Here is an 11,414-nt window from a genome sequence, read left to right on the forward strand (position 1 = left end):
CTCAATGTGGGACACAAGGCAGTCATTTTCAGGAATAACTCGTCTGTAACTTTGAAGGCTTTTCCCCACAAACATTTTCCATGAAATCAATATCAGAATGTTCATAAAACTCCTACAAAAGGTGAAGGCCAGGTTAGAGGATTCTGAAGCTTTTTCCTCTTGCGTTGAGAAGCAATTCACTCATTCCATTTGAAGTATTTTATGGATCGAGTGACTTGAGAAGTGGACGTTGACTGCAGTTTGGTTCAACGTCAGGGTTTCTGACCATGACAAGTTAAAAGTTACCACGAGCTAGCCAGGAGTCGAACCTAGAATCTTCTGATCCGTAGTCAGACGCGTTATCCATTGCGCCACTAGCCCTGCTTCTAGTTGTCCATTAAAAACATAGGGGATCCAGTATTTGTCATTATTTGTCATAAAATTGCATCCGATCATGGACGACATTCAGATGTCGTGAGAATATGTTGAGAACTAAAAGCGGACTTGCATCCCTCTTGCCGTGACCCGGATTCGAACCGGGGTTGCTGCGGCCACAACGCAGAGTACTAACCACTATACGATCACGGCTGTTTCCCAATGCCAGCTGTTGTGATTTTCATGTAGTTTTATTGCTGGCACAAAAAGTACCTTAAGTTTCCTCCAAGTGGCTGAGCTCAATGTGGGATACAAGGCAGTCATTTTCAGGAATAACTCATCTGTAACTTTGAAGGCTTTTCCCCACAAACATTTTCCATGAACTGAATGTCAGAATGTTCATAAAACTCCTACAAAAGGTGAAGGCCAGGTTAGAGGATTCGGAAATTTTTTCTCTTGCGTTGAGAAGCAATTCACTCATTCCATTTGAAGTATTTCATGGATCGAGTGACTTGAGAAGTGGACGTTGACTGCAGTTTGGTTCAGAGTCAGGGTTTCTGACCCTGACAAGTTAAACGTTTCCACGAGCCAGACCTAGAATCTTCTGGTCGGTAGTTAGACGCGTTATCCATTGCGCCAATAGCATTGAGTCTAATCTTCCATGAAAAACTCAGGGGATCCAGTCTTTGTCATTATTTGTCATAAAATTGCAGTGAGAATATGTTGAGAACTAAAACTAGACTGGCATCCCTGCTTGCCGTGACCCGGATTCGGACCGGGGTTGCTGCGGCCACAACGCAGAGTACTAACCACTATACGATCACGGCTGTTTACCTATGCCAACTGTTATGATTTTTATGTCCTTTAACTGCTGGCAGTAGGGTACAAAAATTACCTTAAGTTTCCTCCCAGCTCAATGTGGGACACAAGGCAGTCATTTTCAGGAATAACTCGTCTGTAACTTTGTAGGCTTTTCCCCACAAACATTTTCCATGAAATCAATATCAGAATGTTCATAAAACTCCTACAAAAGGTGAAGGCCAGGTTAGAGGATTCGGAAATTTTTTCTCTTGCGTTGAGAAGCAATTCACTCATTCCATTTGAAGTATTTCATGGATCGAGTGACTTGAGAAGTGGACGTTGACTGCAGTTTGGTTCAGAGTCAGGGTTTCTGACCCTGACAAGTTAAACGTTTCCACGAGCCAGACCTAGAATCTTCTGGTCGGTAGTTAGACGCGTTATCCATTGCGCCAATAGCATTGAGTCTAATCTTCCATGAAAAACTCAGGGGATCCAGTATTTGTCATTATTTGTCATAAAATTGCAGTGAGAATATGTTGAGAACTAAAACTAGACTGGCATCCCTGCTTGCCGTGACCCGGATTCGGACCGGGGTTGCTGCGGCCACAACGCAGAGTACTAACCACTATACGATCACGGCTGTTTACCTATGCGAACTGTTATGATTTTTATGTCGTTTTACTGCTGGCAGTAGGGTACAAAAATTACCTTAAGTTTCCTCCCAGGGGCTGAGCTCAATGTGGGACACAAGGCAGTCATTTTCAGGAATAACTCGTCTGTAACTTTGAAGGCTTTTCCCCACAAACATTTTCCATGAAATCAATATCAGAATGTTCATAAAACTCCTACAAAAGGTGAAGGCCAGGTTAGAGGATTCTGAAGCTTTTTCCTCTTGCGTTGAGAAGCAATTCACTCATTCCATTTGAAGTATTTTATGGATCGAGTGACTTGAGAAGTGGACGTTGACTGCAGTTTGGTTCAACGTCAGGGTTTCTGACCATGACAAGTTAAAAGTTACCACGAGCTAGCCAGGAGTCGAACCTAGAATCTTCTGATCCGTAGTCAGACGCGTTATCCATTGCGCCACTAGCCCTGCTTCTAGTTGTCCATTAAAAACATAGGGGATCCAGTATTTGTCATTATTTGTCATAAAATTGCATCCGATCATGGACGACATTCAGATGTCGTGAGAATATGTTGAGAACTAAAAGCGGACTTGCATCCCTCTTGCCGTGACCCGGATTCGAACCGGGGTTGCTGCGGCCACAACGCAGAGTACTAACCACTATACGATCACGGCTGTTTCCCAATGCCAGCTGTTGTGATTTTCATGTAGTTTTATTGCTGGCACAAAAAGTACCTTAAGTTTCCTCCAAGTGGCTGAGCTCAATGTGGGATACAAGGCAGTCATTTTCAGGAATAACTCATCTGTAACTTTGAAGGCTTTTCCCCACAAACATTTTCCATGAACTGAATGTCAGAATGTTCATAAAACTCCTACAAAAGGTGAAGGCCAGGTTAGAGGATTCGGAAATTTTTTCTCTTGCGTTGAGAAGCAATTCACTCATTCCATTTGAAGTATTTCATGGATCGAGTGACTTGAGAAGTGGACGTTGACTGCAGTTTGGTTCAGAGTCAGGGTTTCTGACCCTGACAAGTTAAACGTTTCCACGAGCCAGACCTAGAATCTTCTGGTCGGTAGTTAGACGCGTTATCCATTGCGCCAATAGCATTGAGTCTAATCTTCCATGAAAAACTCAGGGGATCCAGTATTTGTCATTATTTGTCATAAAATTGCAGTGAGAATATGTTGAGAACTAAAACTAGACTGGCATCCCTGCTTGCCGTGACCCGGATTCGGACCGGGGTTGCTGCGGCCACAACGCAGAGTACTAACCACTATACGATCACGGCTGTTTACCTATGCCAACTGTTATGATTTTTATGTCGTTTTACTGCTGGCAGTAGGGTACAAAAATTACCTGAAGTTTCCTCCCAGGGGCTGAGCTCAATGTGGGACACAAGGCAGTCATTTTCAGGAATAACTCGTCTGTAACTTTGAAGGCTTTTCCCCACAAACATTTTCCATGAAATCAATATCAGAATGTTCATAAAACTCCTACAAAAGGTGAAGGCCAGGTTAGAGGATTCTGAAGCTTTTTCCTCTTGCGTTGAGAAGCAATTCACTCATTCCATTTGAAGTATTTTATGGATCGAGTGACTTGAGAAGTGGACGTTGACTGCAGTTTGGTTCAACGTCAGGGTTTCTGACCATGACAAGTTAAAAGTTACCACGAGCTAGCCAGGAGTCGAACCTAGAATCTTCTGATCCGTAGTCAGACGCGTTATTCATTGCGCCACTAGCCCTGCTTCTAGTTGTCCATTAAAAACATAGGGGATCCAGTATTTGTCATTATTTGTCATAAAATTGCATCCGATCATGGACGACATTCAGATGTCGTGAGAATATGTTGAGAACTAAAAGCGGACTTGCATCCCTCTTGCCGTGACCCGGATTCGAACCGGGGTTGCTGCGGCCACAACGCAGAGTACTAACCACTATACGATCACGGCTGTTTCCCAATGCCAGCTGTTGTGATTTTCATGTAGTTTTATTGCTGGCACAAAAAGTACCTTAAGTTTCCTCCAAGTGGCTGAGCTCAATGTGGGATACAAGGCAGTCATTTTCAGGAATAACTCATCTGTAACTTTGAAGGCTTTTCCCCACAAACATTTTCCATGAACTGAATGTCAGAATATTCATAAAACTCCTACAAAAGGTGAAGGCCAGGTTAGAGGATTCGGAAATTTTTTCTCTTGCGTTGAGAAGCAATTCACTCATTCCATTTGAAGTATTTCATGGATCGAGTGACTTGAGAAGTGGACGTTGACTGCAGTTTGGTTCAGAGTCAGGGTTTCTGACCCTGACAAGTTAAACGTTTCCACGAGCCAGACCTAGAATCTTCTGGTCGGTAGTTAGACGCGTTATCCATTGCGCCAATAGCATTGAGTCTAATCTTCCATGAAAAACTCAGGGGATCCAGTCTTTGTCATTATTTGTCATAAAATTGCAGTGAGAATATGTTGAGAACTAAAACTAGACTGGCATCCCTGCTTGCCGTGACCCGGATTCGGACCGGGGTTGCTGCGGCCACAACGCAGAGTACTAACCACTATACGATCACGGCTGTTTACCTATGCCAACTGTTATGATTTTTATGTCGTTTTACTGCTGGCAGTAGGGTACAAAAATTACCTTAAGTTTCCTCCCAGGGGCTGAGCTCAATGTGGGACACAAGGCAGTCATTTTCAGGAATAACTCGTCTGTAACTTTGAAGGCTTTTCCCCACAAACATTTTCCATGAAATCAATATCAGAATGTTCATAAAACTCCTACAAAAGGTGAAGGCCAGGTTAGAGGATTCTGAAGCTTTTTCCTCTTGCGTTGAGAAGCAATTCACTCATTCCATTTGAAGTATTTTATGGATCGAGTGACTTGAGAAGTGGACGTTGACTGCAGTTTGGTTCAACGTCAGGGTTTCTGACCATGACAAGTTAAAAGTTACCACGAGCTAGCCAGGAGACGAACCTAGAATCTTCTGATCCGTAGTCAGACGCGTTATCCATTGCGCCACTAGCCCTGCTTCTAGTTGTCCATTAAAAACATAGGGGATCCAGTATTTGTCATTATTTGTCATAAAATTGCATCCGATCATGGACGACATTCAGATGTCGTGAGAATATGTTGAGAACTAAAAGCGGACTTGCATCCCTCTTGCCGTGACCCGGATTCGAACCGGGGTTGCTGCGGCCACAACGCAGAGTACTAACCACTATACGATCACGGCTGTTTCCCAATGCCAGCTGTTGTGATTTTCATGTAGTTTTATTGCTGGCACAAAAAGTACCTTAAGTTTCCTCCAAGTGGCTGAGCTCAATGTGGGATACAAGGCAGTCATTTTCAGGAATAACTCATCTGTAACTTTGAAGGCTTTTCCCCACAAACATTTTCCATGAACTGAATGTCAGAATGTTCATAAAACTCCTACAAAAGGTGAAGGCCAGGTTAGAGGATTCGGAAATTTTTTCTCTTGCGTTGAGAAGCAATTCACTCATTCCATTTGAAGTATTTCATGGATCGAGTGACTTGAGAAGTGGACGTTGACTGCAGTTTGGTTCAGAGTCAGGGTTTCTGACCCTGACAAGTTAAACGTTTCCACGAGCCAGACCTAGAATCTTCTGGTCGGTAGTTAGACGCGTTATCCATTGCGCCAATAGCATTGAGTCTAATCTTCCATGAAAAACTCAGGGGATCCAGTATTTGTCATTATTTGTCATAAAATTGCAGTGAGAATATGTTGAGAACTAAAACTAGACTGGCATCCCTGCTTGCCGTGACCCGGATTCGGACCGGGGTTGCTGCGGCCACAACGCAGAGTACTAACCACTATACGATCACGGCTGTTTACCTATGCCAACTGTTATGATTTTTATGTCGTTTTACTGCTGGCAGTAGGGTACAAAAATTACTTTAAGTTTCCTCCCAGGGGCTGAGCTCAATGTGGGACACAAGGCAGTCATTTTCAGGAATAACTCGTCTGTAACTTTGAAGGCTTTTCCCCACAAACATTTTCCATGAAATCAATATCAGAATGTTCATAAAACTCCTACAAAAGGTGAAGGCCAGGTTAGAGGATTCTGAAGCTTTTTCCTCTTGCGTTGAGAAGCAATTCACTCATTCCATTTGAAGTATTTTATGGATCGAGTGACTTGAGAAGTGGACGTTGACTGCAGTTTGGTTCAACGTCAGGGTTTCTGACCATGACAAGTTAAAAGTTAGCACGAGCTAGCCAGGAGTCGAACCTAGAATCTTCTGATCCGTAGTCAGACGCGTTATCCATTGCGCCACTAGCCCTGCTTCTCCTTGTCCATTAAAAACATAGGGGATGCAGTATTTGTCATTATTTGTCATAAAATTGCATCCGATCATGGACGACATTCAGATGTCATGAGAATATGTTGAGAACTAAAAGTGGACTTGCATCCTTCTTGCCGTGACCCGGATTCGAACCGGGGTTGCTGCGGCCACAACGCAGAGTACTAACCACTATACGATCACGGCTGTTTCCCAATGCCAGCTGTTGTGATTTTCATGTAGTTTTATTGCTGGCACAAAAAGTACCTTAAGTTTCCTCCAAGTGGCTGAGCTCAATGTGGGATACAAGGCAGTCATTTTCAGGAATAACTCATCTGTAACTTTGAAGGCTTTTCCCCACAAACATTTTCCATGAACTGAATGTCAGAATGTTCATAAAACTCCTACAAAAGGTGAAGGCCAGGTTAGAGTATTCGGAAATTTTTTTCTTGAGTTGAGAAGCAATTCACTCATTCCATTTGAAGTATTTCATGGATCGAGTGACTTGAGAAGTGGACGTTGACTGCAGTTTGGTTCAGAGTCAGGGTTTCTGACCCTGACAAGTTAAACGTTTCCACGAGCCAGAGCTAGAATCTTCTGGTCGGTAGTTAGACGCGTTATCCATTGCGCCAATAGCATTGAGTCTAATCTTCCATGAAAAACTCAGGGGATCCAGTCTTTGTCATTATTTGTCATAAAATTGCAGTGAGAATATGTTGAGAACTAAAACTAGACTGGCATCCCTGCTTGCCGTGACCCGGATTCGGACCGGGGTTGCTGCGGCCACAACGCAGAGTACTAACCACTATACGATCACGGCTGTTTACCTATGCCAACTGTTATGATTTTTATGTCGTTTAACTGCTGGCAGTAGGGTACAAAAATTACCTTAAGTTTCCTCCCAGCTCAATGTGGGACACAAGGCAGTCATTTTCAGGAATAACTCGTCTGTAACTTTGTAGGCTTTTCCCCACAAACATTTTCCATGAAATCAATATCAGAATGTTCATAAAACTCCTACAAAAGGTGAAGGCCAGGTTAGAGGATTCTGAAGCTTTTTCCTCTTGCGTTGAGAAGCAATTGACTCATTCCATTTGAAGTATTTTATGGATCGAGTGACTTGAGAAGTGGACGTTGACTGCAGTTTGGTTCAACTTCAGGGTTTCTGACCATGACAAGTTAAAAGTTACCACGAGCTAGCCAGGAGTCGAACCTAGAATCTTCTGATCCGTAGTCAGACGCGTTATCCATTGCGCCACTAGCCCTGCTTCTAGTTGTCCATTAAAAACATAGGGGATCCAGTATTTGTCATTATTTGTCATAAAATTGCATCCGATCATGGACGACATTCAGATGTCGTGAGAATATGTTGAGAACTAAAAGCGGACTTGCATCCCTCTTGCCGTGACCCGGATTCGAACCGGGGTTGCTGCGGCCACAACACAGAGTACTAACCACTATACGATCACGGCTGTTTCCCAATGCCAGCTGTTGTGATTTTCATGTAGTTTTATTGCTGGCACAAAAAGTACCTTAAGTTTCCTCCCAGGGGCTGAGCTCAATGTGGGATACAAGGCAGTCATTTTCAGGAATAACTCGTCTGTAACTTTGAAGGCTTTTCCCCACAAACATTTTCCATGAAATCAATATCAGAATGTTCATAAAACTCCTACAAAAGGTGAAGGCCAGGTTAGAGGATTCTGAAGCTTTTTCCTCTTGCGTTGAGAAGCAATTGACTCATTCCATTTGAAGTATTTTATGGATCGAGTGATTTGAGAAGTGGACGTTGACTGCAGTTTGGTTCAACGTCAGGGTTTCTGACCATGACAAGTTAAAAGTTACCACGAGCTAGCCAGGAGTCGAACCTAGAATCTTCTGATCCGTAGTCAGACGCGTTATCCATTGCGCCACTAGCCCTGCTTCTAGTTGTCCATTAAAAACAAAGGGGATCCAGTATTTGTCATTATTTGTCATAAAATTGCATCCGATCATGGACGACATTCAGATGTCGTGAGAATATGTTGAGAACTAAAAGTGGACTTGCATCCCTCTTGCCGTGACCCGGATTCGAAACGGGGTTGCTGCGGCCACAACGCAGAGTACTAACCACTATACGATCACGGCTGTTTCCCAATGCCAGCTGTTGTGATTTTCATGTAGTTTTATTGCTGGCACAAAAAGTACCTTAAGTTTCCTCCAAGTGGCTGAGCTCAATGTGGGATACAAGGCAGTCATTTTCAGGAATAACTCATCTGTAACTTTGAAGGCTTTTCCCCACAAACATTTTCCATGAACTGAATGTCAGAATGTTCATAAAACTCCTACAAAAGGTGAAGGCCAGGTTAGAGGATTCGGAAATTTTTTCTCTTGCGTTGAGAAGCAATTCACTCATTCCATTTGAAGTATTTCATGGATCGAGTGACTTGAGAAGTGGACGTTGACTGCAGTTTGGTTCAGAGTCAGGGTTTCTGACCCTGACAAGTTAAACGTTTCCACGAGCCAGACCTAGAATCTTCTGATCGGTAGTTAGACGCGTTATCCATTGCGCCACTAGCATTGAGTCTAATCTTCCATGAAAAACTCAGGGGATCCAGTATTTGTCATAAAATTGCAGTGAGAATATGTTGAGAACTAAAACTAGACTGGCATCCCTGCTTGCCGTGACCCGGATTCGGACCGGGGTTGCTGCGGCCACAACGCAGAGTACTAACCACTATACGATCACGGCTGTTTACCTATGCCAACTGTTATGATTTTTATGTCGTTTTACTGCTGGCAGTAGGGTACAAAAATTACCTTAAGTTTCCTCCCAGGGGCTGAGCTCAATGTGGGACACAAGGCAGTCATTTTCAGGAATAACTTGTCTGTAACTTTGAAGGCTTTTCCCCACAAACATTTTCAATGAAATCAATATCAGAATGTTCATAAAACTCCTACAAAAGGTGAAGGCCAGGTTAGAGGATTCTGAAGCTTTTTCCTCTTGCGTTGAGAAGCAATTGACTCATTCCATTTGAAGTATTTTATGGATCGAGTGACTTGAGAAGTGGACGTTGACTGCAGTTTGGTTCAACGTCAGGGTTTCTGACCATGACAAGTTAAAAGTTACCACGAGCTAGCCAGGAGTCGAACCTAGAATCTTCTGATCCGTAGTCAGACGCGTTATCCATTGCGCCACTAGCCCTGCTTCTAGTTGTCCATTAAAAACATAGGGGATCCAGTATTTGTCATTATTTGTCATAAAATTGCATCCGATCATGGACGACATTCAGATGTCGTGAGAATATGTTGAGAACTAAAAGTGGACTTGCATCCCTCTTGCTGTGACCCGGATTCGAACCGGGGTTGCTGCGGCCACAACGCAGAGTACTAACCACTATACGATCACGGCTGTTTCCCAATGCCAGCTGTTGTGATTTTCATGTAGTTTTATTGCTGGCACAAAAAGTACCTTAAGTTTCCTCCAAGTGGCTGAGCTCAATGTGGGATACAAGGCAGTCATTTTCAGGAATAACTCATCTGTAACTTTGAAGGCTTTTCCCCACAAACATTTTCCATGAACTGAATGTCAGAATGTTCATAAAACTCCTACAAAAGGTGAAGGCCAGGTTAGAGGATTCTGAAGCTTTTTCCTCTTGCGTTGAGAAGCAATTCACTCATTCCATTTGAAGTATTTTATGGATCGAGTGACTTGAGAAGTGGACGTTGACTGCAGTTTGGTTCAGAGTCAGGGTTTCTGACCCTGACAAGTTAAACGTTTCCACGAGCCAGACCTAGAATCTTCTGATTGGTAGTTAGACGCGTTATCCATTGCGCCACTAGCATTGAGTCTAATCTTCCATGAAAAACTCAGGGGATCCAGTATTTGTCATTATTTGTCATAAAATTGCAGTGAGAATATGTTGAGAACTAAAACTAGACTGGCATCCCTGCTTGCCGTGACCCGGATTCGGACCGGGGTTGCTGCGGCCACAACGCAGAGTACTAACCACTATACGATCACGGCTGTTTACCTATGCCAACTGTTATGATTTTTATGTCGTTTTACTGCTGGCAGTAGGGTACAAAAATTACCTTAAGTTTCCTCCCAGGGGCTGAGCTCAATGTGGGACACAAGGCAGTCATTTTCAGGAATAACTCGTCTGTAACTTTGAAGGCTTTTCCCCACAAACATTTTCCATGAAATCAATATCAGAATGTTCATAAAACTCCTACAAAAGGTGAAGGCCAGGTTAGAGGATTCTGAAGCTTTTTCCTCTTGCGTTGAGAAGCAATTCACTCATTCCATTTGAAGTATTTTATGGATCGAGTGACTTGAGAAGTGGACGTTGACTGCAGTTTGGTTCAACGTCAGGGTTTCTGACCATGACAAGTTAAAAGTTAACACGAGCTAGCCAGGAGTCGAACCTAGAATCTTCTGATCCGTAGTCAGACGCGTTATCCATTGCGCCACTAGCCATGCTTCTAGCTGTCCATTAAAAACATAGGGGATGCAGTATTTGTCATTATTTGTCATAAAATTGCATCCGATCATGGACGACATTCAGATTCAGTGAGAATATGTTGAGAACTAAAATTAGACTGGCATTCCTGCGTGCAGTGACCCGAATTCGAACCGGGGTTGCTGCAGCAGTAGGATTTCAATCACTGCATTTTGAAACATTGTAGGGATTGAAGGACTTTTCGTGTGGACATAAATTCCAGACTGTTCCATATTTTCAGTAGCTTTAAAAGGTTTCTCGCAGTCACTCTCAAGGTCTTCCCTCAATGTGTGGTAACGACACTGAATGTCAAGGTTCCTGTCACCGTTGAACATTTTCTCCACAAAAATATGCTTTCAATAAAATCATTACGGTGAGAAAGTATTTTGCCTTCCATGCTTATTTTCTTCAGATGCCTTTATTTTTTTAGTGACTGCTTTTCTGTGAAGGAGGTATATTAATTGCTGAATGTGTAATGACTAAACATTATCCTGATGGTTTCGTATTTTGTTCATCTATGCCTGTGTTTAGGACGCAGTTAGCTTGCTGTCGGGACGGACATGCATCCCACCAGGATCCAGTGTTACTCTGGCTCGGGCCACTTTGCTGCTTAGTGACCTTAAAAGAGAGCAGAGCACTAAACTTCTGAAACTGACACAGAAACTTCTGCAAAAGCAGGTATACAAACAAATACATGCAGTCAGCATAATGGCATTAGTCAGATTTCAAAAATAGACGAAGATGAAAAAATTTACATTGAAACCCTTTTCTCTATTTCTTTCAGCTGCATGCTTTCGGAGAGAATGTGGCATTTAATGCTGGGAAATTGTGTTTTTCCCCTCCTGGGCCGAGTAACATCTACCTCC

At 43.1% G+C, this 11,414-nt stretch overlaps 25 non-coding genes across 25 annotated transcripts; all 25 read right to left on the reverse strand.

Moving 5' to 3' along the window:
• Window positions 1-287: 287 nt before the first annotated feature.
• On the reverse strand, window positions 288-360 carry trnar-acg (transfer RNA arginine (anticodon ACG)). Its single transcript has one exon. It is a non-coding gene; the product is annotated as a tRNA-Arg (tRNA).
• Window positions 361-495: 135 nt separating this feature from the next.
• Window positions 496-567, reverse strand: trnah-gug (transfer RNA histidin (anticodon GUG)). The gene has a single exon. It is a non-coding gene; the product is annotated as a tRNA-His (tRNA).
• Window positions 568-1,109: 542 nt separating this feature from the next.
• On the reverse strand, window positions 1,110-1,181 carry trnah-gug (transfer RNA histidin (anticodon GUG)). Its single transcript has one exon. It is a non-coding gene; the product is annotated as a tRNA-His (tRNA).
• A 542-nt stretch (window positions 1,182-1,723) lies between these two features.
• Window positions 1,724-1,795, reverse strand: trnah-gug (transfer RNA histidin (anticodon GUG)). Its single transcript has one exon. It is a non-coding gene; the product is annotated as a tRNA-His (tRNA).
• A 380-nt stretch (window positions 1,796-2,175) lies between these two features.
• On the reverse strand, window positions 2,176-2,248 carry trnar-acg (transfer RNA arginine (anticodon ACG)). The gene has a single exon. It is a non-coding gene; the product is annotated as a tRNA-Arg (tRNA).
• A 135-nt stretch (window positions 2,249-2,383) lies between these two features.
• Window positions 2,384-2,455, reverse strand: trnah-gug (transfer RNA histidin (anticodon GUG)). Its single transcript has one exon. It is a non-coding gene; the product is annotated as a tRNA-His (tRNA).
• Window positions 2,456-2,997: 542 nt separating this feature from the next.
• On the reverse strand, window positions 2,998-3,069 carry trnah-gug (transfer RNA histidin (anticodon GUG)). Its single transcript has one exon. It is a non-coding gene; the product is annotated as a tRNA-His (tRNA).
• A 380-nt stretch (window positions 3,070-3,449) lies between these two features.
• On the reverse strand, window positions 3,450-3,522 carry trnar-acg (transfer RNA arginine (anticodon ACG)). Its single transcript has one exon. It is a non-coding gene; the product is annotated as a tRNA-Arg (tRNA).
• A 135-nt stretch (window positions 3,523-3,657) lies between these two features.
• trnah-gug (transfer RNA histidin (anticodon GUG)) lies at window positions 3,658-3,729 on the reverse strand. Its single transcript has one exon. It is a non-coding gene; the product is annotated as a tRNA-His (tRNA).
• Window positions 3,730-4,271: 542 nt separating this feature from the next.
• On the reverse strand, window positions 4,272-4,343 carry trnah-gug (transfer RNA histidin (anticodon GUG)). The gene has a single exon. It is a non-coding gene; the product is annotated as a tRNA-His (tRNA).
• Window positions 4,344-4,723: 380 nt separating this feature from the next.
• trnar-acg (transfer RNA arginine (anticodon ACG)) lies at window positions 4,724-4,796 on the reverse strand. The gene has a single exon. It is a non-coding gene; the product is annotated as a tRNA-Arg (tRNA).
• A 135-nt stretch (window positions 4,797-4,931) lies between these two features.
• On the reverse strand, window positions 4,932-5,003 carry trnah-gug (transfer RNA histidin (anticodon GUG)). Its single transcript has one exon. It is a non-coding gene; the product is annotated as a tRNA-His (tRNA).
• A 542-nt stretch (window positions 5,004-5,545) lies between these two features.
• Window positions 5,546-5,617, reverse strand: trnah-gug (transfer RNA histidin (anticodon GUG)). The gene has a single exon. It is a non-coding gene; the product is annotated as a tRNA-His (tRNA).
• A 380-nt stretch (window positions 5,618-5,997) lies between these two features.
• trnar-acg (transfer RNA arginine (anticodon ACG)) lies at window positions 5,998-6,070 on the reverse strand. The gene has a single exon. It is a non-coding gene; the product is annotated as a tRNA-Arg (tRNA).
• A 135-nt stretch (window positions 6,071-6,205) lies between these two features.
• Window positions 6,206-6,277, reverse strand: trnah-gug (transfer RNA histidin (anticodon GUG)). The gene has a single exon. It is a non-coding gene; the product is annotated as a tRNA-His (tRNA).
• A 541-nt stretch (window positions 6,278-6,818) lies between these two features.
• trnah-gug (transfer RNA histidin (anticodon GUG)) lies at window positions 6,819-6,890 on the reverse strand. Its single transcript has one exon. It is a non-coding gene; the product is annotated as a tRNA-His (tRNA).
• Window positions 6,891-7,262: 372 nt separating this feature from the next.
• Window positions 7,263-7,335, reverse strand: trnar-acg (transfer RNA arginine (anticodon ACG)). The gene has a single exon. It is a non-coding gene; the product is annotated as a tRNA-Arg (tRNA).
• Window positions 7,336-7,470: 135 nt separating this feature from the next.
• On the reverse strand, window positions 7,471-7,542 carry trnah-gug (transfer RNA histidin (anticodon GUG)). The gene has a single exon. It is a non-coding gene; the product is annotated as a tRNA-His (tRNA).
• Window positions 7,543-7,914: 372 nt separating this feature from the next.
• Window positions 7,915-7,987, reverse strand: trnar-acg (transfer RNA arginine (anticodon ACG)). The gene has a single exon. It is a non-coding gene; the product is annotated as a tRNA-Arg (tRNA).
• A 135-nt stretch (window positions 7,988-8,122) lies between these two features.
• Window positions 8,123-8,194, reverse strand: trnah-gug (transfer RNA histidin (anticodon GUG)). Its single transcript has one exon. It is a non-coding gene; the product is annotated as a tRNA-His (tRNA).
• A 532-nt stretch (window positions 8,195-8,726) lies between these two features.
• On the reverse strand, window positions 8,727-8,798 carry trnah-gug (transfer RNA histidin (anticodon GUG)). Its single transcript has one exon. It is a non-coding gene; the product is annotated as a tRNA-His (tRNA).
• A 380-nt stretch (window positions 8,799-9,178) lies between these two features.
• trnar-acg (transfer RNA arginine (anticodon ACG)) lies at window positions 9,179-9,251 on the reverse strand. The gene has a single exon. It is a non-coding gene; the product is annotated as a tRNA-Arg (tRNA).
• Window positions 9,252-9,386: 135 nt separating this feature from the next.
• Window positions 9,387-9,458, reverse strand: trnah-gug (transfer RNA histidin (anticodon GUG)). The gene has a single exon. It is a non-coding gene; the product is annotated as a tRNA-His (tRNA).
• A 543-nt stretch (window positions 9,459-10,001) lies between these two features.
• On the reverse strand, window positions 10,002-10,073 carry trnah-gug (transfer RNA histidin (anticodon GUG)). Its single transcript has one exon. It is a non-coding gene; the product is annotated as a tRNA-His (tRNA).
• Window positions 10,074-10,453: 380 nt separating this feature from the next.
• trnar-acg (transfer RNA arginine (anticodon ACG)) lies at window positions 10,454-10,526 on the reverse strand. Its single transcript has one exon. It is a non-coding gene; the product is annotated as a tRNA-Arg (tRNA).
• Window positions 10,527-11,414: the final 888 nt, after the last annotated feature.

This window comes from Echeneis naucrates, chromosome 14, assembly GCF_900963305.1.
Source record: "Echeneis naucrates chromosome 14, fEcheNa1.1, whole genome shotgun sequence".
Classification (NCBI taxonomy): domain Eukaryota; kingdom Metazoa; phylum Chordata; class Actinopteri; order Carangiformes; family Echeneidae; genus Echeneis; species Echeneis naucrates.